Source organism: Dermacentor albipictus, unplaced genomic scaffold (genome assembly GCF_038994185.2).
Source record: "Dermacentor albipictus isolate Rhodes 1998 colony unplaced genomic scaffold, USDA_Dalb.pri_finalv2 scaffold_17, whole genome shotgun sequence".
Classification (NCBI taxonomy): Eukaryota; Metazoa; Arthropoda; class Arachnida; order Ixodida; family Ixodidae; genus Dermacentor; species Dermacentor albipictus.
The window spans coordinates 6,668,686-6,695,882 of record NW_027225571.1 but is presented as its reverse complement, the minus strand read 5'-3'; the positions used below and the strand labels follow the sequence as shown (position 1 = coordinate 6,695,882).

The following is a 27,197-nucleotide window of genomic DNA, read 5'->3' as shown; positions in this document are numbered from 1 at the left end:
AGGGCCATGAGCATCTCCGGCCGTACTTCAACAGAAGGACAGAGCTTACAGTCAGCCATAATTTGGTGTACTGGGGACATCGCATTGTTATACCCCTGGCGGCGGCAAGGCGTGTGTTGCGTCTTTTGCACGAGACACACCCCGGCATGACAGCCATGAAAACCACAGCGAGAACGTTGTTTTGGTATCCGGGACTGGATTCCGACATAGAGCGACTGGTGAACTCATGTTCCACATGTGCGCAGGCTTCAGCGATGCCACCAGCACAGATACCTTTGGCCTGGCCAGCCACCGGGGAAAGGTGGAGCCGGCTGCACGCAGATTTCGCAGGCCCGTTGGACGGACAAATGGTCTTAGTCGTCGTCGACTCGGAAACGAAATGGATGGAAGCCATTCCAATGAAACCTGCGACTTCCCAAACCACGGCCAACGCGCTAAGATCAATATTTGCACGGTTCGGCCTTCCAAAAACCTTTGTTTCTGATAACGGACCACAATTTGTGGGCAAAGTTTTTCGTGAGTTTCTGGCACGGAACAATGTGCAACAACTCACAACAGCCCCTTATCATCCGCAGTCGAATGGGTTAGCCGAACGAGCTGTGCGTACGCTCAAGGAAGGACTAAAGAAGAACCCCGGAATAGACCTCAAAATACGCATAGCGCGGGTTTTATGTCGATATCGCCGAACGCCCGTCAAGGATGGAAAGTCGCCGGCGGAAATCTTATTGGGGTACCAAATAAGAACAAAGCTGGACTGTATCGCTCCCGATGAAAGGTCACCAGAAATCCAACCACGAGTTGGAAGGTTCTCCAGTTCAGGCAGGTGACCCAGTCTGGATGCGCGATTTCCGAACAAGTCGTCGCAGGTGGATACCAGGAGTAGTGCGAGATCAACTGGGGTCCAGAATGGTCACTGTTGATTCCGGGAAAGGAATTCAGCGGCGACACTTGGACCAGGTGAGACGTCGAACTGTCTCAGACTCTTTCTCGACACAGAGGGTAGCCGTAAACCCTGCAGATAGCACTCCAATCACGTTGCGACATAGTCCGGAAGTGGCCCAGACGGATAGCCCGCCACCATTACGAAGATCGACCCGACAGCGACGGCCTCCTGAACGCTTGGACCTGTAAGAGGGGGAGAAGTGATGTATCGCCAACTTCATCGTCATCTTCATCGTGCCTTCATCGGTACTGCCATGGTCATCATCACACGTGAGCATCGGAACACACGGACGCAGGCTGCAATAAAGCTGCGGTGCTTGCGGCGTTATGTCTGACTGATGTCAGTGTTTTAAGCCTATTGCGACATATCACCAACCGTTGCGGAAGCGCCACCTCACAAGAGGAGACGGCAGAGAGTCATGAAGGCGGAGTTTTACAACCGAAAAGTATCGAGCATAGAGTTCACTATAACACATGGAGGGTAATCTGGCGCCACCGTCTATGGGAGTTTCTTAAGGGCATAGAGTTTCATATTAGTGTGCCTAGAGGCAAATCTGGCGCTGCGATCGTTCAACCATCATGGGAATGATGGGAAGGTGGGAAGTACAGGCTTCGGATTGGCATTCTATTGACTGGCGAACCAGTCTACGAGTATTTTTTTTGGCAGTTTTGGTTTCGCTCCAAGCGCAATCGCTATAACCTGCAGTGGGACAGTGCAACGCAAAGCTCTCTGCCTTTGTTATGTTGCTCGGAGTGGCGATAGCGCGCTGGGCCAGCGACTGGGACGATGCTTGTGTTGCGGTGTGGCGTCGAAGCCCTGACGAGAAAGCTGCGGCACCGTAAACGTTGAAATAACATGTTTTGAGCGTTTGGACCTTGGTTTGTTAAGTGTGTTAGGTTGGCACTGTAGCGTTACGTGCTTTATGAAACTTCAGAATAAGACAAAGAAGGCACTACTGATACAATACATATACAATTGTACTTCTAGTGGCTTGACAATCAAATTTTATTGAGGGCTTCATGCTCCTTTATGAGCTCATTGAAATGCGTGTTTTAAGACTTTGAGAACACAAACTTACTTGTGGTAGGAAAGATAGCTGCTTCCTAGCTGTAGTCTAGTGTCGCACAATGGGCACCCGCAAAGCCACGCTGTGACGCTTCGGAAGCGGTACACCAATATATATATGATGAAGCATGCTCGTTGGAGGCCACTAGCGTCCTAGCTAGCTAGCACTGCAGCAGATGTGCTTAAAAGTACTTGAAGACGTTCAGCAATCGTGACAGCCGACGCAACCTTTCGAAAGAGCGAGAGAGTTCGCAAATGCCTGTCGTCTGCGAGAAAAGTCTCGCGTTAAATGCAGCGAGAAGGCGTCGTAGCAGACGACACTTGTAGCATTCCGCTCAAGAGCGCAACGCTTTGTCACAATACAACATTTATATTTTCAGAAATACTTGATGAGTATTTTTATATAAGTACATGCACGGTTGTTTTGCTGTTGCAAAAATGAATAAATAATTATTCTTTGGCGTTAGATTGGGACCAGAATCGCACAAGTATGCATACCCTGATGTGTCCTGGTGACAAACCATAGTAAACCGTGCTTCCATCTCAAAGTCATACAAAGTTTGTGTAGCGTGTTGCACATTATATACCATACTGCTGAAGTATAATTAGATTTTACGCGATAATATTTGAGTATAGCTTTGTTTACTGCGCCAGAAGGACACGCCACTAGTCTAAAGACCGAAGTCAATCCGAAGCCTGTACTTCCCATCATTCCCATGTAGGTTGAGGCAACGCTCATGAGAACCCCCGTAGACACTAGCGCCACATTTCCCTCTAGGGTACTTATTACGAACTCTATGCTTAAGGGGGCACCGTGCCGTCATGGCCTTGTCATGTTAATGACGGTATGTGCATAGAGTTTCCTACAAAATTACTAGAGGGAACTCTGGCGCTGCAGTCGTTGTCCTACCATGGGAATGATGAGAAGTACATGGATTTGTCTGATCTTCGTGCTTATGGATTCAAACGTTCTTGTGGCTTTGTATATTACGCTATATAAATCTTATTGTCGTATATTTCAGCGCAATCTATATTCTTCGAAGTGCAGAAGACGTCAGGAACGCGTACAATTGCTATTAATTGCAACGATTGAGCTTGTCTATGTGCCGAAATCGAAACGCGCCAAGCGTCTCTAGTGTCTCAAAGCACTGGCATGCCCGCGATAAGTTCATAAGTGCGTTTCATTCGCTTGTCGATACATGCATCCGTGGCTTAACGGTTTCAATATCGGGCTTCTGTACTAGAGTCCCTGTGTTCGAATCCTGCCGTCGGGCAATTTTAATAATGTTTATTTAATTATTTATTACGCAATAAACTGTTGAAAAGACGAGTTTACAAAGTCACAAAGCTGTTTGAAGCCAAAAGGACGAAGTTTAGGCAAATCCATGTACTTCCCATAATTCCCATGCTGGGGCAAGCGCTCCCATTGCAGCTCATGTAGACACTAGCGCCAGAGTTCCCTCTAGTAATTTTGTAGGAAACTCTATGGGTATGTGTGTCTGCGAGGCTCGTGTTGGCTGGTGTTGTAAGAGGCTTCGTCTAAAACGTGGATATGGCTACGCAAATAACGCGTTTTCAAAGTAAAATCTTCATAAAATGATTCCATTCACGCATATTACATCTTTACTCACCCACGATGCATGACCAAGCGAAGAAAAGGAAGAACAGACGACCAACTGTTCCAAAGCGAGCGCAAACCTTTTCGTCTGTTCTCCAACTTTAGCGGCCCGCTGATACTTTTTACGTAACATGTAGTCGTACACACAATAACAAGTTCTCATAGTTAAACAAAACATCTTTTCGCGTAATAATAAAGCTAAAACAGCTTTTCACGTGCTGCTCTAGTAGAAGATGAATCATTGTGACAGACGGAGCGGTACTTGCCAAGCGCGTCTTCAAGGTGGAAAGTGTCTGCGTTCCCCCGGTGAACGCAGCGCAAGCGTTAGGTTCACCCAAACGTCACGTCCGGGACGCCACATCCGGTCTTTGTTTTTTCACGTCCGTGATGTCACATCCGGCCTTTTTGGCGGCATAATATGGCAGGCTCGGAGTGCACGAAGCGGTGGATCGCTTATTTTTCGGGCTTTTCCTTCTCGTAAGTATACTTCGTCTTTGCGTTTGATGTGCATCTACTACGCGTAGCTAATCTTTCGACTGCATGATGCCATATATAGGTGTTCTGTGATGATACTTTATAGCCAGGTTCCTCACGAGCTTTTGTGATGCATTGCAGGGACCGCCACACCGGCCAGCCAGTGCTACAGTGTCCTAATGCAGAGAACGTATATTACACGGAACTGCGCTCCTTCAGAGTTATTTAGAGTCTTTGTCAGAAGCACGTAACAGTAACATTACTTGGTTACGGTGCTGCTACATGGCAGAATATTTGAATGGCAGATGTCCCGAGTGCGGCATGTAAGTACGTACGTACGCGCGCTTGTTTAGCCTAAATAAGAGTTTCTATTGTTCCCCAATGGAAATGCACATTCCTGATGCATGGTTCAGATCTGCCGGCTAAGGGCGGTAGTGAATAAAGTCACCAAAATGCGGCCTCGTTGCGGTCTCGCATTGCGGCCTCATTGCACGGTCGGGAAAAACTGCTTTAGAACCAAAATTTCGCTGCGCTGTCAGTAGCCATTCACTGATAAGCTTTCTCCGCAGCGTAATGCTCAGTGCAGGTGTGATGGGGGTTGTGTGTGCGGTCGGTATGTGACCGATATTCCTGAACGCAGTGTCATTCAGCGATGTGCACAGCTGTGGCTGATTGTAGATTGTGGGCTGTGACAGGAGTGATGGGGACCATGCTCCTGCCTCGGCCAAGGTTGCAGCGATTTCAGAGCTGCAGGGAGCGCCCAGGCAGAACCTAATCTCGGCCCTATGCTGCAGCTCCAGCTTCTTGAGACGGGCACGTGGTAGTGCCACGAGTGGGAGGACGTACCGCAGGCGTGAGGTGGCTACTGCATGGTACAGCCGCAGAGCCCACCTAGTGGTGCAGCTCTGTCCTCGGGCAACAAGCTGGGAGACTGCCTTGTGGACCCGGAGGACCTGGACATGCAGGGTCTTGACAGCAGGCAGCCAGGTCAGCCGGTGATGAACGTGTAGCCCCGGGTACGTCACTGCCGGGCTTCAAGGTCGCCTTCCAGTTGCAGCTGTGCAGCGGGCGGTTGCTCTTGGGTGGAGCAGCATGGCCTCCGTCTTCCTTGCCGAGATGGCAAGGCCAATGCAGCTCAGGTAAGCAGCGGCGGTGTCGAGGGCTCTTTGCAGAGCCGAGCGCACACTGCTGTGGCTGTGTGGTGGATTTCGCACACATAGGGCGATGTGGTCCGCGTTGATGGAGGTATTCACGTGGTTGTGGGGGTCAGTCTGCAGGACAGCAGGCAGTCGGGCCAGGTTGAACAGGAAAGGGCTCACCACTGATCTTTGTGGGACGCCCTCTACCAAATAGGTCCAGGGCCTGCTGAACGACTGGATAGGGCAGGCCATCAAAGGCCCCCTTCATGCCGATAAGCACCAGGAGCACGGCGTCACCGCAGGCCTTGGCCTCTTCCAGCGTGGAGACCACGTACACGATGGAGTCCGCACTGCATCAGTCCGCCGGAAGCCTATCTGCTCATCGGCCAGAAAGCAATGGCCTCCATCAGCTTGCAAGCAGCAGAGGTGAGTGAGAGTGGCCGATAAGAGCTCACGTTTTTCAGCCAGCCTTCAGGATGGGGGCCACGTAGGCTGTGCGCCATGACTCCGGCACCTGCCCTGACTGCCAGATGTTTAAGCAGTCAAGCAGGTGCAGCTGCTCGCTGGCGGCCAGGTTGCGAAGCATTTGGGTTCATGGTGCACTGGGCTCCTGGTGCACTGCGATGCTTGGAGCTCGTGCAGCGTCAGCGGGTCCTGGTAGATAGCCATAACCTGGCTCGATGGCCACCCTGGGTGGTGAGAGAGAAGGGAAGACGGAAAGGCAGGGAGGTTAACCAGGCTGAGTCCAGTTTGCTACCCTAAACGTGGGGAGGGGAATGGGGAGTGAAAGAGGAAGAGAGAGAACTTAAGTGTAGGATGTCTATAGTCGGGCACTCAAGTCTGTTGCCCTCAGGCAGCGAAAAAGCGCTCGGACTGCTTTCTGGGCCAATGAACTGTGAGGCCAGGCTTCCAAGACTGGATGACAGGCCATTTACAGAAGCGAAGACCCTGTGTGGTGGTTGTGCAGGCAGCTAGGCAGGCTGACGGAAGGCTGCCCTACCTTCAGGATGGCTGCAGTGCGTGGTACAGCCAGCGCAACCTGGTTGGCGAGGAGCTCCGTAAGGGCCTCTTCGCTGATACTCAGCGTGATGGCCACGGCGAGGACAGGTTGTAGGCTTCCTCTCCTGCTGGTGAGGGATTCGAGCAGTCTCCAAGCCAGGGGTCCCCTGGACCTGCCCTCGATGGCAGAGCAGAGGCTCCTCCTGCGCCGGGCTTGGCGTCTGCAGCGGGCATCTGCACGTCTGTACTCGGTCCAATGCTCTGCCTTGCCCGTCCGGATTGCTCCACGCTCCATACGGCGCCTGGCGGCACGAATGTTGAGCAGGTGGAGGTCCGGAGCGGGGGTATCTGGTTGGGTAGAGCACTGAACGGTGGCAGCCTGAGCACAATCCACGATGGCGCTCAGGAAGTCACGGCCATCGTCCAACTTGCTGCAGTGCTTCCGGAACAGGGACCAGTCTGTGACGTAAGTTCTTGACCTAGGCCTTCTCCCAGACCTGGGGCTGATCACAATAGGGAAGTGGTCAGACCCCCATTTGTCCGAAGTTGTGGCCCAGGAGTAGGAGCACTGCTCAGTGTAGAGGGAGAGGTCAATGGCCGTGCGAGCTCTGCGGTAGACATAGGTGGGCTCCCTGGTGTTCCAAGGTCAGCAGGCCAGCTCAGCTGATGGCATCTGTGAGGCCTTTGCCTCAGCGGGTGCAGCTGCGGCTTCCCCAATCCGTGTGGTGTGCGTTGAAGTCACTGCACAGGACTGCATGCCCACCAAGGCGAACAGCCAGCTGGATGAGGCTGGAGGGATCCCACGGCTTTCCTGGACGGATGCAGATGCTCGCCACAGCCGTGTCCTGGCTGCCAAGGCGTACCACAACGGCGCATGACTCCAAGGGGCCACCGGCGATGTCAGCAACAGGTAGAACAGCACGCGCCAGGGTGCTGCGGACATAGATTGCCGTGCGTGGCTTTCCTGGCTTATGGACTCCATCTAGGCAGGGTGCCGCAGTGCAACTGCGTGTGGCACAGGTGGTGGCACCCGAGTAGCCGGGAAGCCGTAGGTTCTCGACCACGGCATATGTCTCCAGCAGTGCGAGTACCGTATAGTGCGGAATATAGGTTGAGGTTTTTTCCCAAAAATATTGCTAAAAGTTCACCCCTTGACTTACATACCGGCCCTTGGCACAGCATGAATAGTCGTCTGGCAGCATGTAGGAGCGCAGACCTTTCGGCATCCACATTGTTATCGCCCCCTTGGTGACCAACGCGGCCCAACTCGCGGGCGCTGCGCGGTTCTTTATTCTGACGAAGTTCTTTATTCTATGGCGCAGTGCACCCGGAGCTCAAAGACAGGGTGGCGGATTTTGTCCGCGAGCATCGAGCCAGATCTTTGCCAGTCACAGCAGAACTCATCTGCATCAAAGCTATTGAGATCGCCCGAGAATCCGGACTGCCCAAGGAACAATTCAAGGGCTCCATTTATTGGGTTCGTCGCTTCATGCAACGCAAGGGATTCGGACTTCGACAGCGCAAATCAATCTGGCAGAAGTAGCCAGAGGCATACGAGGACAAGTTGGTCGAATTCCAGCGCTATGTTATCCGTCTCCGGCAGCAGCATGGCTACATGTTGGTACAAATCGGCAGCGCTGATGAAATGCCGGTGTGGTTCGACATGCCGTCGCTCACCACAGTGTGCGAACGCGGCACAAAAGAAGTCGAGCTTCTTTCTACGGGGAACGAGCATTCACGGTGATGCTCGCGTGTACTGCAGATGGCAGAAAGCTGCTCCCATACATAATATTCAAGAGGAAGACGCTGCCGAAAGAGGCTTTCCCACGGGATGTCGTTCGCGTGAATGAAAAGGGCTATATGGACGAGGCCCTCGTGCTCAATTGGATTAAGACCGTCTGGAATCGGCAACCAGGGGCACTCTTGCGGTGTCCGAGCATGCTCGTCTTTTATGCCTTTCGCGGGCACTTGACCGCAGGATTGAAGCTGGCACTCCGCGACGGGAGGACGGAACTCGCCGTCATTCCAGGAGGCATGACGTCAACACTTCAGCCACTGGACGTCGTGCTCAACAAGCCTGTTAAAGACCGTGTCCGTGAATAATATAATCAGTGGATGGCCGGCGACAACCTGATGACCCCAACCGGCCAGCTGCGCAGGCCGCCTCTCGTCACTGTGGCCACATGGGTGTCGCAGGTTGTGCTCGCTGCCCGACGATATGGTGGTGTGGGCATTCAAGAAGTGTTGCATAAGCAAGAAGTGTTGCAAAATTTTTTGCATAAGCCAGGAACGCACACAGGAGTCCAAAGAACTTTGTCACCAGGAGAAAAAGTTACAGCACAGTGGGTCGAGTCGTAACGAAACTTGCGAGCGTCCTGGGAGACGTCGGTGTTAAGCGGGGCGAGGCGTCTGCACTCTGCGAGGCGAGACACAAACTGTTCCAAGAAAGGAACTGATGGGGGTACAGGAGTCGAAAGGAATGATACATCAAGAATGAAACTTGGTGAACAGCCATAGATGAAGAAAAAATGTTAAAATCCAGTGGTACGTTGCGTAGCCATGTTATAGGCGAATGTCATGAACGACAGGATTGCATCCCCGTTCGTGTGACCAGGGTAGATGTACAGTCGCATGCAATATGACTTGCAACACTCTTGTTCGTTGTTGAAGGGGCTCCACGGCTGCGCAGCAGCTCTGACATTCGAAATAGCAGTTTAATAGACACCACTAATTGAAGCTGTGTTTCGGTCTGGAACTTACCATGTGTCTGCACAGCCGTACAGCCTTGGAACCCCTTCGACCACGGGCACCGGTGTTGCAATTCATATTGCACGTGACTGTACATCGCAATCATCAAGCTGTTGGTCTGCGGATGGTAACTGGAAGTCGTCTTGCGAATTGTGTTAGAGGCGCACAGAACTTCGGTAAGGATAGAAGAGAGGAAGACTGCTGCGGTCACTGAGGAGAACGCGCGGAGCGCTGCGGTGTAAGATAATGTTGTGTGGAAAGAAATCGGCGACTTCAGCAGCAGTCCAGGATGGTAGAGATGCTGTCTCCGCATAGCGTGTTGGATGGTCTATGGCCGTTGCAATCCAACGATTTCCATGTGAGGTCATGGGAAGAGGACCGTACAAGTCTATTCCAACTACTTCAAAAGGCGAAGCGGGACAAGGCAGAGGTTGTAAAGAGCCAGAAGGAGCTGTTGGGTTTGCTTTGACAATGAACGCAGGGTGCAACATACTTCGCAACGGCTGAAGATGGGCCAGGCCAGGAGCAGCAACTTCATATTCTGTTGTAAGTCTTGTGGTAGCCTAGAGGACCAGTCGTCGCATGATCGTGAAAGGCTTCAAGCACCTCACATTGCAGAGAACATGGTATGACCGGGACCCATTTGTTGCCATCGATGTGATAAATGTTGCGATGTAAAACCCATTGTGCAGCTTGAATTAAGTTGTCGACGAAGTCAGGCGTTTGGAGGTGACGAAGAATCTTCCATGCGTTGGAGAATAGTTCAGCAGTATGGGTCGATGCGTTAGTGGGACACAAGGACAGATGGGCTGTTGTGTCTTAGCCATTCGAGCGCTACAATGGGTAAAGCCGATGAAGAGGACTCAGGACGTACACAATCGCGGAGAGGTTATGGTGAATCGTCATGATTCGGCAGAGGGTAGCAAGATAGAGCATTGGTGTCTTGATGCTTCTTTGCAGCCCTGTAGGTGACATTGAAATCGTACTCCTGTAGGTGAAGCACACAGCAACCCAGGTGACCTGATAAATTCTTTAGCGATGAAAGCCAGCACAGTGTGTTATGGTCGTTAACGACTGTGAAATGGCGGCCATGAAGACATGGGTGAAATTTTTGCACGGCCCAACAGCAAAGCACTCCTGCTTGGTTATGGTGTAGTAATTTTCTGCACTGGTTAGTGCACGACTAGCCTAAGCAATTACTCGTTCGCGGAATGTGTTGTCGCATTGTAGTAGAATGGCACCGAGACTGACTGCTAGCGTCGGTGTGAAAGATGGTGGGCGCGGTTGGATCAAAGTGGCGCAGTACTGGGTCTGACGTCAGCGCATGTTGCAAAAGCAGGAAAGCATGTTCACATTCGTCGGACGAAACAAAGGGTGCATTACTGGGGAGGAGTTGATGGAGCGGGGACGTAAGTGTAGCGAAGTTGCATATGAAGTGCCGGAAGAAGCAAGTCCAAGAAAACTGTGCATGTCTTTTTGACGCAGTGGACACAAAATTCGAGGATGGCAGTAAGCTTCTCGGGGTCCGGACGAATACCTTCTTTGCAGACTATGTGCCCCAGAACTTTGATGGCCTTGCTGGCCAAACTGCATTTGTGTGTGTGTGTGTGTGTGTGTGTGTTTGTTTGTTTGTTTGTTTGTTTGTGTGTGTGTTGAGCTGCAAACCAGCATTTGCAAGACAGGCAAGGACTTCATCAAGATGTTGCAAATGTTGTGAGAACATGGTTGAAAACACAATGTCGTCGAGATAGCACAGACAGGTTTTCCATTTCAAGCCAAACAAGACTTATCGATCATGCGTTCGAATGTGGCAGGCACATTGCAGAGTCCAAAAGGCATCGCACTGAACTCGTAGAGCCCATCAGGGGTAGCAAATGTCGTTTTTGCTTTGTCGGATTTGGACATCGGTATTTGCCAGTAGCCTGGTCTAAAGTCAAGGCTAGAAAAATACTCAGCACCGTGGAGTGAATCTAGTGCATCATCCATCCGTGACACGGGGTGAACATCTTTGCGCACGATTTTGTTCAGCGCACGGTAACAGATGCAAGAACACACTGAGCTGTCTTCGTGACAATTGCAACGACATGAGTGTCAACAGGTCAAGTGACAGTTGATCCACGAGGCAACAGTTGGGGTTCAATTTGGTTTATTGCAGTAAGCAATGCAGACCCCTCAGAGAAGCGAATAAGGCCAGGGGTAATCAGAATTGCTCGAGATAGGGTATGGTCATAGGGTAGAATGAATACGCCGCCATCCACAATGTTACAGGAGTTGACACCTATAATCTTTTCTCTAGGTGGCCAAAGAACGTAATCGGAAGAGGTGACGAGACGAATGCATTCTTCGTGGTTAGGAAGAGAATTGCCAGTGGCATCATCCAGTTGTGTGAGGCGCTGACGACAAGAGATAGAAGCAAACGCCAAAGATAAGAAGTCCCACCCCAAGATGAGTTCATGGGTCACTAAGAAATACCGCAAAAACAATGTGGTGAAGAATTTAGTCTATGGACACACGAACAGGACACGGTGCGATTGGACGAATAATAACCTTGGCCGCTGCACAAAGAGAAAGGCCGGAGTAAGGCAATTCTTGTGTTTTATAGAGTCCCAAACAGTCACATGGCAATAATCGCCAAGCGTCTTGTAACATGGAGCCACCTCAGAATTGCGCCAAACAAAGATGATGGATGCAGCCAGTCTTGCCAGATAACTACATTTTGACTATTCTGTATTGTTTGCATTTTTGTGTAAAAGGAATTGTCGCAGAGAGTTTTATCTTCAGTGGCCTTCAGTTGACGTCATCTGCTACAACTAGCACATAAGTTAACTCCATAGCACCACTAGGATGGAGACATTGTGTCGTGGGGTGCTTCCTTAAAAGTGGACAAGAAGATTCTAAAGGAAAAGTGTGAGATGGTGACAGTAATAACCAAGGCATTTGGCATGGGAATGACCCAGCTATGAAAGTATTATCAGATGTGGACAAGCATATAATACTAAATGGCGCCTTGCACGAGTCCCAAGTGTCAAATGTAATGAGTATTGTGCATTGAAAGGGCCAAAAATGTTTTGTACATGCAAGGGAACACTATGGGCATTTGATAACAGTTGCTTAGATGTACTACATTAACAGGAACCAAACGAACTCCCTTAGACATAAGCATGCAGCAAATTCAAGGACTAGATGAAGCTTGAAAGAAGTAACTGCATTTCATGTAGGATAGGTGTGAATGACCTTTGTGCACGAGATCAGTGACAAAAACACTAAATGAATGCAGTACAGTGTCTGTATCATATCTTGTGCAGACCAAACTAGCCTGGAGTTTCAGCGTTCCTTGTCAGTTCATTTAAATAGGCACTACATTGTTCAAAGTGCAATATTGTTCTACAAAACATAATATGCAAGATGTAGCATGCTAACCCTCGTGGCTCAACAACTACTGAACCGAAACCTCAATGAGCAGTGAAGCTTCCTTGTAATTTTCATCGTAACCATACTTTCGCTCTTGAAAGTGAACCTCTTTAGTGAATTTGCTTGTGTATTAATTTTTCTTTAGGCAAGTATTTTTTATACATGTTAATGTCTCAATCCTGCTTTTTCTTTCCGGGGCTAAAACAAAATGCCTCTTATTTCACTTTGATCTTTTGACCTAGGAAGCCATCATCTGGTGCTGTGTACAGCAAGCACATTCTTCGGGCAAGGAGGGAGCCAGCACCATATCTACATCAGCAAGAACCTCGGTGCTCAAAATAAACATTTTCTGTGCAAATACCTGTCTTTTTATACTTCCAGCATGAATTAATAAGTTTCTTTTGCCTTCACATGCAGGAAGGTTTATAGGAATAAATAGTGACTGTTGAATGCCCAGAAAAAGTCTTGAAGCCATTCTACTTGTACAGTGATAAAGTACATGTGTACTTGAACTTGATAGTTCAGAAACAAAAGGCAAAGTAACAGGCAAAATGCTCGGTGCAGCAGTCGTATAAATGGTAGATGAACACAGCTAATTGTGCTGTCCAGTTTCATTCAGTTTGACCAAATGTTGCAAGAATTGCCTTCAATATGAATCATTCAGTTTAGCCAGCTAAAGTCGAACTCGTACAAACTTTGGAATGTCTGCTGGGAATTTTAGCATAAATGGTATGTGTGCATCCTTCAGCAGCACCACAAGCCCAGTAAGGTTTTTGCGTTACTGTCCCCCCTCTCTTGGGGTTATTGCAGTGTCTACTTCAAGTGCTTGAGGGTATAATGGAAAATGACTCCATTCTCCAATGAGAAGGCTATATAAATATGCAGGACAAGAGCTTGTAGGCCTGGTTATAAGCATGAATTAGATATGTATAGACCAAAGGCAATATGAATACAATATGTTAAATTGCACCCATATGTGGGAACTGCCCACATCAAAGGAAAGAAAGTGCAATACTTGCAACCTACCAACATAAACATCAGTCTAGGGAAGGATTCTGTAAGGATCCACTAAGTGGACTGTTTCAGCACACACTGATTAGGTAGAGCTATAAGCTGGTAGAGCAAGTGGCAATCATCACCATGGGCTCTCGTGCTCTATTCATTCAGCGTGTACTGGAATGGACAGTCCACTTAGTCAACACTTACAGACTAGCCCCCTAGGGCTGTGGAAGCACGCAGTATATTGAGCTTAAGTCTGGAGTGCTATCTTCTGCTTATGTGGCAAGTCCTCCTGTTTACCTGTTCCTTTCAACTGAGAGCTGAGCACTGCCTAGGTTAAGTCAGAAAAAGCAACCAGCGTCCATAGAATTCAAACTATTACTATTTGCCCTATATAAGGGGACAGTGAAGCCTAAAATGACACTTGACTTGGGCCATATTTTTCGCGATATGCCCGAGAATATTGGGATTTCCCATCAATTTTACCCTTCCTACATCACATAGTGAACAACCTGAAAACTTAACACTGTTGCGCAGAGCGATGAAGGGTCAGGATTTGAGCGAGAAAAGAACACATGACACCTGAGCACAAGCTATGAACTGGTTTATTTTTCTGCAAGTGAAGCGTACATAAAGCCTACACGCATGCACAGGAGTCCTCTTCCCGGTCTACCTACACCCTCTATTGTCAGTGGTTATGCTAATCTCTTTATTGCTGAGTGAAATAGACGGCGGGCTGACACATGAGCCCTGTGGGTCCACCTTGAGGTTGTATGCTTCCACGACTTGTCTTTTCCTTTGGTCCTTCTTCTCAGCAGAATCATTGCCTTGTGATAATCACCAGTTGATAGTTTGTGCTCAGGTGTCTATTGTTTTCTCGCTCAAGTCCTGTCCCTTCGTCACTCCGCACAACAGTGTTAAGTATGTTGAACCAACTAGCACACTGCACAATTTTCCTGATCTTGAAAACAATTGTAAACTACAGTCCGTGAGAAACAAAGTGTTCTGTCATGACATACAGATTTATGCATGATCACTTTGCTATATAAAAATACAATTTTAGCCAATGTTAACGAACAGCTTCACTTCTGGAGTTCACTTAAATAATGTCTGTGATGCATTGTGACAGTACGAGGTCCTGGAGATCCTACTGTGGAGATATGTCAACATTGAGCCTATTCCTGTTTAATGTATGGATAGATGCCTTCACGAAGAGTTGGAGAAACTGCACAATACAATGTTTTATATCACATGTAATAATTATGCTGTGATAAAGTGTACACGCTGAGCTTAATGTTTTAGAAAAGCTCAAGAAAAGGCTCCAGAATAGGTATGATGGATAGGCAACCTTTTATTTGGCTCTCTTCATAGTGAAATCTAGACGCATCACCTCAGCCACACTTAGTAAAATCGCTGGGCTCGTACTGCCCATGCCTTTACTGCACAAGTTGCCTTGGTGCTCCCAGTCTTGACAGGTAACACTTAAGCACACTCTCATGCACGTGTTTGTTCCAAAGCTACAGCTGCTAACTAAAGTAACTCCCACATGCGATTCTGTAACTCTAGACCTAACTGCAAAAACGCATGCAGTACTACGAGTTTGGCATGGAGTCCACATGACATGTGCACAACTTCAAATTTCGTATAGGCAACAGATAACTGGTAACCTGTTAGAGTAACAAAATGGATGCCAAGGAAAATTCACCCAAAGCCTTAGGCAGGAAAATGAGGTGTTGTGATGAGATAAATAGCAATCACATTTGATTGACTGACTAAAAGCTGGCAGGGGTATTGCATTTGACATGATTGAAATGAGCTGCAGCATGGCATGGTAACTGTGGCAGCCTTTACAATGCCACGCTCTCTGAATTACACTTATGTGCATCCATATGCTGCAGCGACCAACTGTTTTTATTCAAGAAAGCCAGGTTTGTGGTTCAGCACACATCATACGCTGGCAAACTCACTGATGAGTCAACTCCCTGAGATCATCCCATGAGTCTGAGTGAGCCCAGCTGAGCAGTATTTTGGCGAGTTTGAGCCCGAGTGAGCTCGGCTGAGTAGTATATTCTTATGAGTTCAAGTGAGCAGCTAATTATAATTTTGGCGAGTCTAAATAGTGAGTTCCGATTATTTTGCCAACATATATATGGTCCGTGTACTTTCGAAATTCAGCTACGACACTTGCGCAAAGGTTGGAAATTAAGCTTCTCGCCAAGTGACTACTGCATAAATGATCATAGAGCTAGCGAAGAACGATACGCCTTAATGATGCAGCGTGCCGCGCGGGATCCATGTGTGCAGCGTGCCAGTGGGTGTTTGGGAAATTAGGGGGTTTCAACCCATCCACAGATAATTTACATAATACCTTTCTCCATAGTGTATTATTGCGATAGCAATTTTTGGACACCCTAAGCGAATTTTCGCCATCGCCCTGATGTTTGGTTTAAAGTCCAAGTGTGACAAAAATTATAGTGCTCCGTTGCATCCCACATGCTGGGGTTAATTGCGAATGAAAGGGTGCGATTGTGAGCCGAGAAGGATGGCAGCTTTATGCGCGCTGTCTACGTCCCGTGATCAAGTGCGCGCTAGGGTCAGAGAGCGCGCGACGTCTCTTGCCTGGCCGTGCCCGTGCATATGGCTGTCCGCGCGCAGCAGAGTGCATATACACGGCCCGCGCGTGCCACATTTTTTAAAAGTAATTTGCGGCCGGTGTAAAGGCGGCAAGCCGACGTGGCTGCTGGTTTCACGAGTGTCAATTGGAAGTAGCGATATCTAAGTTTCGGGCGAAACTTAGACAACAGTGACTTCCTTAGAGGGGCCAAAATTTTGGGGCGCATGAGCGGCACGTATAGTAGAATGCAGTGTTCCATTGTAAAAAAAAAATTGATGTAACAAAATAGAGTGCTGAGTGTTACGTCTTTGTTACATCAAGGTTCAACAAAAATTAAGCGCTGGACGCACATGCAACTCCTTACTCCACACTGAAAACATTTGAGAAAACATTTTTTTAAATACTTTGTACATTTGTATAAATACCTGCGGATATTCCTCTGCTTTAGCCTAATTATGTGCTGCCTACTTAACTTACTGACGCAGCATACGTATCATTGCGAAATTTATAATTTTTTGCTTTTAGAAAAAGCATCGAGTTATTGAATTTTGCGAACAGAAAAAAAATTGCAACTTCCAATATAGCGCGCTTCCTAGGCTATTAAATAGCTACAATGTTCAAGGAACGTACTGTTTCCATGAGTGGTTTACTCATGCAGTAAGATGTACTGCTCCTACACCTTGTAATAAAAAGCATATGCCTCGACACATAGCAGCTGATATTCTTGCTTATTTTCTCATCACAGAGGTAGATGGGGCACATGAACCAATATGCTCACACAAATCAACGTGACCAACTACTGCGGAGACATGGCAACGAATTCTTTGTTTACCTTGTACACCACAAGTGCGAGGTTTGCGCATTAATTTGACTTCATGAAACCCTATTTATACTACAGGCTTTACGGCAATGCTTGCATGCAGTGCGGTGAAGCGCTCGACGAAACTGCACATATTATATGATTTGTTTGATATGAACTCGAGATGCAAACGTTTGAGCAGGCAGGCAAGCAATGTTTCCATTCACGCAGCGCACCAAAATAGCGAGGTATATGCATTGATCTGGTTTCATGACATCGTACTTTTGCCACTAGCTTTACGGCAGTGCTTGTGTATAGTGCTGCGAAGCACGACGGAACTGCACGTTATTATACGGTGTGCTTGAAATCTACTCGAGATGCAAACATTTGTGTAGGCAGGAAACGAATGATTTAATTCACGTAGCACAACACGAGAGCGCGCTCTATGCAGTCCTTTGATTGAATAAAACTCTATTTCTGCCACAGGCTTCACAGCAATGCTTGTGTAGAGGGCTGTGAAGCTCGACGCAGCTGTAACAACATCCCACAGTACACCCGATTTTTACCGAGTTTGTTTTAAAGGGCCCCTCACAGGCTACATAACAAATTTTGGTTATACACTGAAAGTTGTTACGTGCCCTCTAAGAAGTGTTCTACCGCAAGCATTTTTCAAATTGGTTCATTAACAGCAGATAGAGAATGATTGAAGTGCCGCGAACGCATGATTTCAGGAGGCGAGCGTCGCCGCCTATATAAACACTCTCTCGACATTCCCCGTTTCGCCTGTGTAAGCAAATTTCCTTCACTGCGTTCTCCCATACCGGAGCCGAGGGGTCGCGGCGGGTATACCCTGCCGTCTTCTTTTTTTCACCGTCACCGGCACACTTCCGGTGTCGCGCGAGCTGTTGCGCTTGTCTCGTTTCCTGTAGCGGACGATAGTGCGCGCTCTACACGAGAACACGTGATTAGCGGTATAAGTCAGTGCCCCAGCACTGAGGCAAACGCGAGAGGATAAAAGAGCATTCATGATCGCAATGCTGGAACACATGTAGACAATGACGTATAGTTTCGTTCTCTGCGCGCGTGCAAACGTCGGGAAAAGGAGACGAAACGGAAATTCATCTCTCTTGCTACAGTGCGAAGTAAAACAAAAGCACCCAGACATTCGGGTTGTATTTTTCATTATTTCTCTAAACTTTAATTAGTTCACTGCAGCAACAGATTCAACAAATAACTGATGCTGCCTTGAATCTAAGTCACGTGTCTCTCTGAGTGCCATCACAGCACAGCCTGTGCTCCTATGCAGCAGCAAAGTTACGGGCATTCATCTGCTTGCTGCTGCGATAACATTATGACACTTTAACTCAGAGGTACGATTTTTGTTGTGTGAGATTATAGATAGCCAGTAGACTACTTGTCTGATGTTAAATGCTATGACCCACTGGCAATCCACGATGCACTCAACGAAAACGTTTTTATGCTGTGTGTGGCGTGACTCACCAGTGACCCACACGCAAGAATTCTTGCTCTTGTGTTGCCATCTGAGGTTTGAAATTGCAACTAATATATATTTTTATTGCATTGGACATGGGGTGGCATGTTTGTTTCGGAGAGTGGAGTGGCGGCGCATTTTTCAGTTGGGTTTCTTGCAAACTTTCGCAGCAGTCTTTGAAATACGTGCCATTGGAATAAGTACCTGCATTTTTCTTGCTACTCCCAAACTTTTCAGCGTGTCTAATAGATAGATCCTCATGCCCCTTACGGATGAAAAAAAAAAGCACAATGCAGAGGAAACAAATAAACTTAGTTTTGGGCCAGAAGAATGCACCAGCAACTTCGCGATCACCAGCGGATGAGTCAAGTGCTTCAGTGTCAGATGTTCAGCAGTGGACAGTGAAATCGGTGACAAAGATAGTGTTTACGAACCATCACAGACCTCAGCCAGTATGTCGCATGGAGAGTCAGACCTGACTGATGATTCTGAGGTGAATGATTCAGGATACAATGCTCTCATTTCTCTCAGCCCACCTCTAGAGAAATGGACACCGGCAACAACCACTTCGCCTAGTGTGACACCACACGTACTCTAGGCCGCCCACTATCATTCAGTTGCCATCTAGCCGTTATGCCCCATCTTTATGTTCACTGTTTATTACGGATGACATTTGGCAAATGATGGTCAATGAAACAAACAGGTTCACACAAGTGTTGAAGTCAACTACTCCTAAATCTAAATCACGCTTGAAATATTGGACGGAAACCAATGCCAAAGAAATTAAAGCATTTATTCGAATACTGATTTGTATTGGTCTCCTCCGTCTTCCTACTCCCAAATCTAAATCAAAGTTGAAAAATTAGATGGAAACCAATCTCCAACAAACGAAAGCATTTGTTGGAATACCAATTTGTATTAATCTCGTCCACCTTCCTATCCGAGTCACTACTGGGCAAAAAGTAACCTGTATGGTGTTGAACTCATTCATCAAAATATGAGCTGTGACCGCCTTCTCCCTACTTTTGAGGTTCCGGCATTTTGCAGACAATTAACTGGTTGCAGAGTTGCAGGATCATGTCTTTAAGATCCATCCTCTGGTAGAGAAATTGAACCAAAATTTTTGCCACTGTGCTTGAGCCAGGAAAGGAGGTTGTGATAGATGAAACAATAGTGCCATGGTGTGGCAGACTTTCGTTCTTACAGAGTCAGGCTGTTCAAGGCATGTACCAAAGACGGTTACAGGCTAAAGGTTGATGTATATGCCGGAAAGTGTGACTGAACAATTGGCATCGGACATGCCGAAGATGTATGCTTGAAACTCCTGCAAAATTACAAGGAAGTTGTGTGCCCGCTGTCCGTAGACAACTTCTACATGAGCTTGCCGCTCACTTTTCGCCTTCTAAAGGAAGACACTTTCATTCGTGGCACAGTTCGCTCAGTGAGGAAAGGGCTGCCAAAAGATCTCACTGAAGTAAAGGTTGCAAATGGCAGTGTTACCGAACTTCAGTCCAAAAATGGAGTGAAGGCACTGAAGTGGATGGACAAGAGGCCTGTTCTGATACTCACATCTGTCGCCAAATATGAAGCAACTTTGGTGGACAGTGGGAAGAAAACAAGGGACGGCGCACCAATCATGAAACAGCAGGCCGGTCTCGATTACAATGCAGCAAAAAAGGGCGTCGACTATAGTGACCAAATGACGTTATAACACAACTGCCTTAGAAAAGGACTCAAGTGGTACAGAAAGGTAGCTGTTGAGTTGCTTGTTGGATGTGTCATCATAAATGCGTGGAACATTCGTGGCATGCTTGAAGGAAACTCTACGCCAACTATAAAATTTCAAGATGAACTGGCTCATTCACTGTTCGGCCCTCGTCAAGACAACATCGAAGAAACTCGTGGGAGAAGTGTCCACATGCTAAGAAAAACTGGCCCCGGCAAGCCATTCATCTGTTTGTTGTGCTTTAATTCTAAGCACAAGTAACCTGAGAAGCAAGCTAGCTTCAACTGTAAAATGAGTAGGATGAAAACTTCAAGACATGGCTAATGTTCATACTAAATTTTAGCCTTTCTCTAAATAATAAATATTTCTAACACAGGAACTGACTTCTTGTCTTTTTTAATGGCAAGCACTTTGTAGTTCAACATAGGTTTCTAGCATCTTGAATCCATTGAGGGGCTACAGAATGTATTAAAGAAAGCTAAAAATGCATAATGTTGTGCTGAATGTGATCAAGACACATGTACAAGAAACTATAGTCATTAGTTCGATGAGGACAGTAATGTGCTTTAGCAAGTTAGAACTTTGTTACCAACTTGCCCACATTCACATCTTAACAGATTTAACAATGTTTCCACTACGTGGAGAACCTTGATCTACAGTGCTTTTATCATACTGAAGAAGGTTGGTGTTCCTATTATAACACATGTACTTAAGAAGCTCAATCTCTCAGGATTTCATGTTGTTTTACTTGACATAAGCTTACGAGGCTTACAGATTACGTGCTCGTATCTCAACGTAAACACTTACTTCCTTTTCAATGATTTTCATTTCTGTAAAAGCACAGTAAATTTCGTCAGACGAGAAGTGCAAATGTGTTTTTTATTCTTTCATACTTGGTGCTTGCTATTATACAACTTACTTATATCAACTTGCTTGTTTAGAAAACTCATAAAAAACACTCCCCCCACCTTCTTCTTTCTTCTTTTACTTTCCATAGACTCTGACTTTCATTATGCTAATAAACTTCAGAAGAGCTTGCTCTCAGGCTAGTTTGTACACACTGCTAAGAATGAAAAAATGGAGAGAAAACGGGACAAGAAAGAAAGGCCTACAGAATGCTGATTTGCGCGCGGCAATCTATATCAAGGACGGGGTGCTGGACCAGGGAAGCTAAGAAGCCGCCACAACAAACTATGGGAGCTAGGTGAATGGCTTCGATGTCCACAGAGAAACATAAAAATAGGAATGTTATAGAATGCTGTGTCATTCAACAACCCCGTGAATGTTGAAAAGTGGGACAGTGATTAGCTGAAAAGAGTTTCAGAGAGCTCCAGGGAGTGGGGAGGATGATACAGTAAGGGGGCTAGGGTGGTGACACGCATTAAGGGCATCAAGAATGAAGTGAAAAATTATGGAACATAGGGGGATTGTCTCATCACTGCTCGATCGCTCAACACCAGATAGCTGTGGCCAGTTGCCTTAGCTGAGATTCACCTACCCTGTCATAGCATGTGCTGTGCTTGCTGTTTTTTAGTCTTTAGAATAGGCAGGTGTCAGGGAAGCATGCCCATAATGCCTGCAATTAAGTAATAGGCGACTTGCAAAATAGTGCCCGCTCTCTTCCATACACAGCCATGGCTGAACCACTCACTAGCAAATCTGGTAAGAAAATAACGCTGACCTTCACTGTTACTTGGGCTGCAACAAGTCTGGGCTGCAAACAAGAAGACACAAGCGCTGTCATGTTTTTAGCACTGTTCACTTTCCTAAGTAATGTACCAACAAGGTCATAATATACATTATATAAATACATCAATTTGTAAACAAAATGTTATTTTTAATATAGTCATTTTTAAAAACAGCACAAGGATGATAGCCTAATTTTAGGCGTAGTCTTAGCAATGAAAAACTTTTGTCAGAAGTTAAGCAAAGTTTTGGCAACGTAAAAATGTGCATCCTCATTGCTAAAGCATTCCTGTCCGGGGAGTGCTAGGAGTTTGTCTTGGTGTGATGTAAAACCCTCCACACATTTATATAGTGCTAGAGAGAGAGGTGATGGGGGAGTGGTAGTGACCAGTGGAGAATCCTTCCCTGAAATGAATTTCTGGCTACGTCACTGAATGTCTGCAATGCCTTGTAATAGCGATAGGTCTTGGATGGAAACACTATAGATGATACCAGTGAACCTATTGAGCCTATTCCTGTTTAGTGAGGTGATGTATGTTTTCCCAAAGAATTATAGAAACTGTACAATGGAATGTTTTGTACCACCTGTAATAACCATGCTGTAAGAAAACAGAAAGGCTGAGCTTAGATGTTGTAGGAAATCTCTTAAGAGGCTCAAGGATCGGTAAAGATGACTAACTTCTGTATTCTCCACTCAACCCTCCACCTGGATTCAAATGCACAGCAGCCCCACTCCTTGACACAGGCGGTTGCTTAGCTTTAATTAAACTTCATGTCAATTACTGTGAAACACAGCGTCGTCTTCAGTCAATGGGTGGCACTGCGCTCATCTCAGTGGAATGAAGCTTCCAGTCATAGATGGTTTCAGAATACAGGGTAAGTGACCTCACATTTTACTCTCTTCGTCGTGAAATCTAGACACCAAAGCCTCGGTTTGAACAAGTAATGCTTTAAGCGCTCTCTCATGCATATGTTTGCTTTAAGGCAGAGTCAGCTTACTATTTCCTGCTTCTGCCACATGCAAATGACACAAAAATATCTCAATAAAATGATTGTGATTTAAGTGGTACACACTCTCTGCAATGTGATTAAATGTTTGTAATAAAAGACGCACTACTCATGTGCTGGTCAGCATCTGCAGCATTATGTTCACCAAGATAGCTTTTTTGTCTCAATATATTAAATATTGTTGCAAATTTAAGAGGTTTTGCAGCTAACATGTAGCTGTCAACTTGTGTCTCGAGAACATACAGCTTTAGTTGAGAGGAGCGCTATATTGCATGAGACAAAGGAGCATTTTTAGACTGCTTGTTTTATTTATGTGTGAAAAACAATTGTGAAGGTTTTAATAGCAAAGTAATACAGTAGGTGTTGGCAATGCGAACAAGCCACGCAAAGTGTATGCATTAGAAATGAACTATCCAGATGAGGACCCCCCACCCCACTGATATATGTCAATGCTATAATATCAAATGCTGTGACATTTAACACATATGGTGACTAAAAAAAAGGATAACTAAAGCAAGAGCAGCATTAATAAAACAACAATATCAACTGCAAAATTTATACAATTTTTCTCAAAACTTTTATCTTCGCATAAACTGTGGCCTCACACACTGTGGGCACTTTTGCTAACAACCTTCACATTTCACTAGTGCTAATTCTAGCTTCCCTTTAGCTTCTAGCTTGATTCTAGCTTCCAGCTCAACTGCAATGTTTTGAACGTCAGGGCATGTGCAAGTGAAAATTAGTTTGTGATGGCCATGTGGATCTGTTTCTCTGCCTGAATAATAGGGAGAGGAGGGCAATATAATTGCCTTGAGAACTATTAAGCAGAAGCAGCATGGTGGATGAGGAGCAGTGGCCGGAATAAAACATTTCAGGAGTTCAATGTAGTAAGGATACAGGAGTCATATGATTAACTTCGCAAGAATATGAGGCCATTATAACACTAAGGGAAACAGACTGGCCCATCACACTGAATTTTCAAATATCCTAACTGGTCTAGAACACCTTGCACAGCTGCTGTAATTAGGAAAAAAAAATGTAGCATTGTCTTAAAAAGACAGCTTTTTTGTTTGTTTACTCTGCTATGCCACTGTACACATTATTACTATTACTTTTTTTCTTTTGGAACAGAAAGTCACCATATGCCTGGAGGTTTTAGATCACCTTCTTGGTGTGCTCCCGATATATGAACAGTTCAAAAACATTAACATTGTTGCTTGGTTTATTGCCCAAGTAGAGCGGCACGTAACGACTGACTACGGAACCAGGCGTGTGGATATGCACACCCTGTATCCAATCAACCCCTATATCAATCAATTTTGTACAATTAGACCTCCATATATTGAACTTTAATGTAACAAACTGTTTTACTTTGCAGAACTTATTTGGTGTGCATATAGAAATCTTCAATTTATTGAATTGTGTTTATCTGCAATTTCAATTTACGGAAACTATAAATTCTTCTAAAATTTAAATGAGGATATGTGTTGCATTTGAACTGTAAATTCTATGGACGTACAAGCGCTTTCCGGTAGTAAAGCTTCACGATTTCCTTCCAAAGTTTATTCGACTTAAGGACAAAATTCTGCAGCAAAGATATAAACGACCACAGGTGACAAGCAGCTGAATGCGAGGTATCTGGTATAGACCCACGGGGGAAAACTTACAAATCACAATAGCACACATTCAGGCGAGTATGTAAACAGGCGAACTAAGCAGGGAACAAAAACAACACAGCACTGCTTTCATGGGTCCCAAATGATCAGAGTTTCGTCAGAGTTGGTGCAAGCACGCATCCGCAGATAAAACGGGCTCCCACCGTGCATTGACCAATACTGCGAGAGCTGACGCCTACACAATAACCGGGGTAGGTTACAGCACTTGTTTCTGCTCTGATCGTATAGTGTTCGAATGATGTCGCGACAACGCAAGTACTTGCAATAGGGGCGACGACCTTCCACAACTCCAGAACATCACAAAAGACCGTTTGCACATGTACTAACCAGCCAAACAAACTAACCACGGCAGCGAAGACCACTTAAATCGAACATACAACGCAGGAACACCTCGTAAAGTTTTCACCATAGAGAAAGGTTACACCTTGTTGCACAGACGCTCACAAGAAATTCAAGAAATGTCCAAAGCGCACTACCGCCGCCTTTTAAAAATCCAACGGGAGCCAAGCCAAATCAGTAATAAGTTGGCTATTTGGGTGAACGCAACGTACCCGTTAGAACCACCGGGTACGCGCAACGCCGGCCCTTCAAGGTGTCCTGTCTCTCCGAGAACGATGTCAATCCGAAGTCACAATATACCGGCATTCCCATGCATACCGCAGCGCAGCAGCGCCAGATTTCCCTCTAGGGTAAGGTAGTGAGAAACTCTATGGTATCTAGTAGCGATGAGTAATCCTACCGCATTCGCGCAACTATTCGTCAGATGGCGCTAGGGGTCGGAAAGACAGGCCGCCGCCTGGCACTTGCAACGTGCCCATACGCACACTTCCCTCTTCAAAACGTCCAGACGTCAAGCTCTGCTGCTGGAGTCTCGGAAGCCATCTTGGGTTTTGATGTCATTAGTGCATTTACGTACGTATTTGGTACCTCATAATGCGAATTTTACGTAGAAAAGAGAGAATCGATCGTGGTTACGCTGGTGTCACCTAAATGCCCTAGGCCATGTTCTTGTTTTTAGAGCGCTTGGTTATGAGTCGCTATTTTTCACTAACCGAACTCTAAAGGAAGCATGATTGCACTTGCATTCTGAATTTTCACTTGCCAAGAATAATTTAATATCGCATGCGGTGTTCCACGCTGTCATCACTTATGTACTTGCTTCTTTATGTTTAGATGGCTAGACATGGAAAATTCACAGGAGAAGCGCAAAAAAACTACCACTATATCGGTGAGTCGTCGCATCCTCGGCCGTTTCCCGCGTGGATCACGCCACTATTCACCGTTTTGTTTTGATGTGTTGATTGATTATTAATGGGTGTATTTTGCTTGCTTTTTTATAGGACAGCCGCAAATTACGTATGCTATCCTTGATTTCGCCGTTGGTAAAATTTTAATTTGCTTGTTCTATTTGCGCAGAGAAATTGAAGAAGCAAAGTATGGAGAAACATACACCGCGAGTTCTGCTCGCATTGCCGCACCTACGCCGCCCCGTTTCTCCTTTTCTTCTACAGATGTACAGATTGCAGCTCAGGAAAAATTTTATGTGCAGAAAGTTTTTCAATATCTTTTCCTGATAGGTTTAGCCCTAAACTTCATTATTACAACTAATTTATTTTTCATTACAGTCAGCATTCCTTGGACCTAGGTAGGTTGACATTTTCAGCGTACTTTGTGTTGTATTTACGGTTTCTGTCCCAATCGGGGCTATCATGTATTAGCCTTACGGCATCACTTTGTGGTGTGTGTACCTAGTGCTGGTCTGACATGTAGAAGTGGGGACACAATATTGCAAGAACTGCAAGCACGTGCTAGACTGCATTCTTGCTCCCTTTAAAGAAGCAAGCACCTTTCATGATCATCTACCTGCTTATACGTCAACCTCTGGCCAACATATGGTTGGAATCGTAATGAGTGCAAAAGAATATGATTGGAAAGCATTGTCTGCTGACGGCCAGCAGTGCGTGCGGGGTGTTGTTGCACATCACAACAGCCGAAATGGTCACTGCACTCCTAGCGTAATCATATTCATGTATTGTGATATTGACGGCAGGTTGACCAGAAGTGAGTGTATTGACAGGCACAAAAAAATGAGCATTCACAGTGCGATGACTTGGCACCAGGTGCTTGCTTCATGAGAGGGTGCAAAAATAGTTTGGCACGTGCTTGCAGATCTCACAGTATCTTGTACCCACCTGGACATTATTTCTCCACGCATTTGAAGGGGAATTGGGGATGACCTCTGCCTCCCCTTGATGCTTCTGTAATGTGTGGAGACATAATTTTCCCCTCAGCCATGTGTGATGCCTTTTTGAAGGGCATCACTGTGTGTGGTACCCATCACTGTGTGCAATGCCAGTTGAAAACTGCCATGCTTCTTTCAGCTGTGTTCATTGTAAATATTTTTTGCTCTATGAGAAGCCATAGTTTTATATCCCCTGTGTGTGTCCCCGTGGCTATGCCCTTGATTATTACTACAGCACATTGTACATGAGTGCACTATATTCTAGTAGGAATGAAGCATTACCAACAAGCCATTTATGCTTGGAGAAGCCTTAAGGTAGAATAGGATTCTGAGAGAAGGGCCTATTGCATACCTGCCAACAGCAACAGCAGCTGTAGCAGCTGTAACTGCAGCAGCTGTAGCAGCAGCAGTTGCATTCTCAAGCACGCATCTAAGCAAACTTCCTTGGTTTCACAGGCTAGCTGCATCGGCTGTCCCTTGGATAGCTGCGGTGACTACCTGGCTCGTCATCCTTGCATCGTACATGTGCCTGCGCGGCACTGACTACCCTGCTGATCT

The 27,197-nt window shown here is 46.3% G+C and overlaps 1 long non-coding RNA gene across 3 annotated transcripts; it reads left to right on the top strand.

Moving 5' to 3' along the window:
- The first annotated feature begins 4,088 nt into the window (after positions 1-4,088).
- On the top strand, positions 4,089-12,698 carry LOC139052074 (uncharacterized). Of its 3 annotated transcripts, XR_011509681.1 has the most exons (5): positions 4,089-4,103; positions 4,242-4,423; positions 4,796-5,239; positions 5,371-5,665; positions 12,640-12,698. It is a non-coding gene; the product is annotated as an uncharacterized lncRNA (long non-coding RNA). The 3 variants fall into 3 exon arrangements; XR_011509679.1 differs by lacking the exon at positions 4,089-4,103 and having other exon boundaries at positions 4,113-4,423; positions 12,640-12,654; XR_011509680.1 differs by lacking the exons at positions 4,089-4,103; positions 12,640-12,698 and adding an exon at positions 11,283-11,442 and having other exon boundaries at positions 4,113-4,423.
- Positions 12,699-27,197: the final 14,499 nt, after the last annotated feature.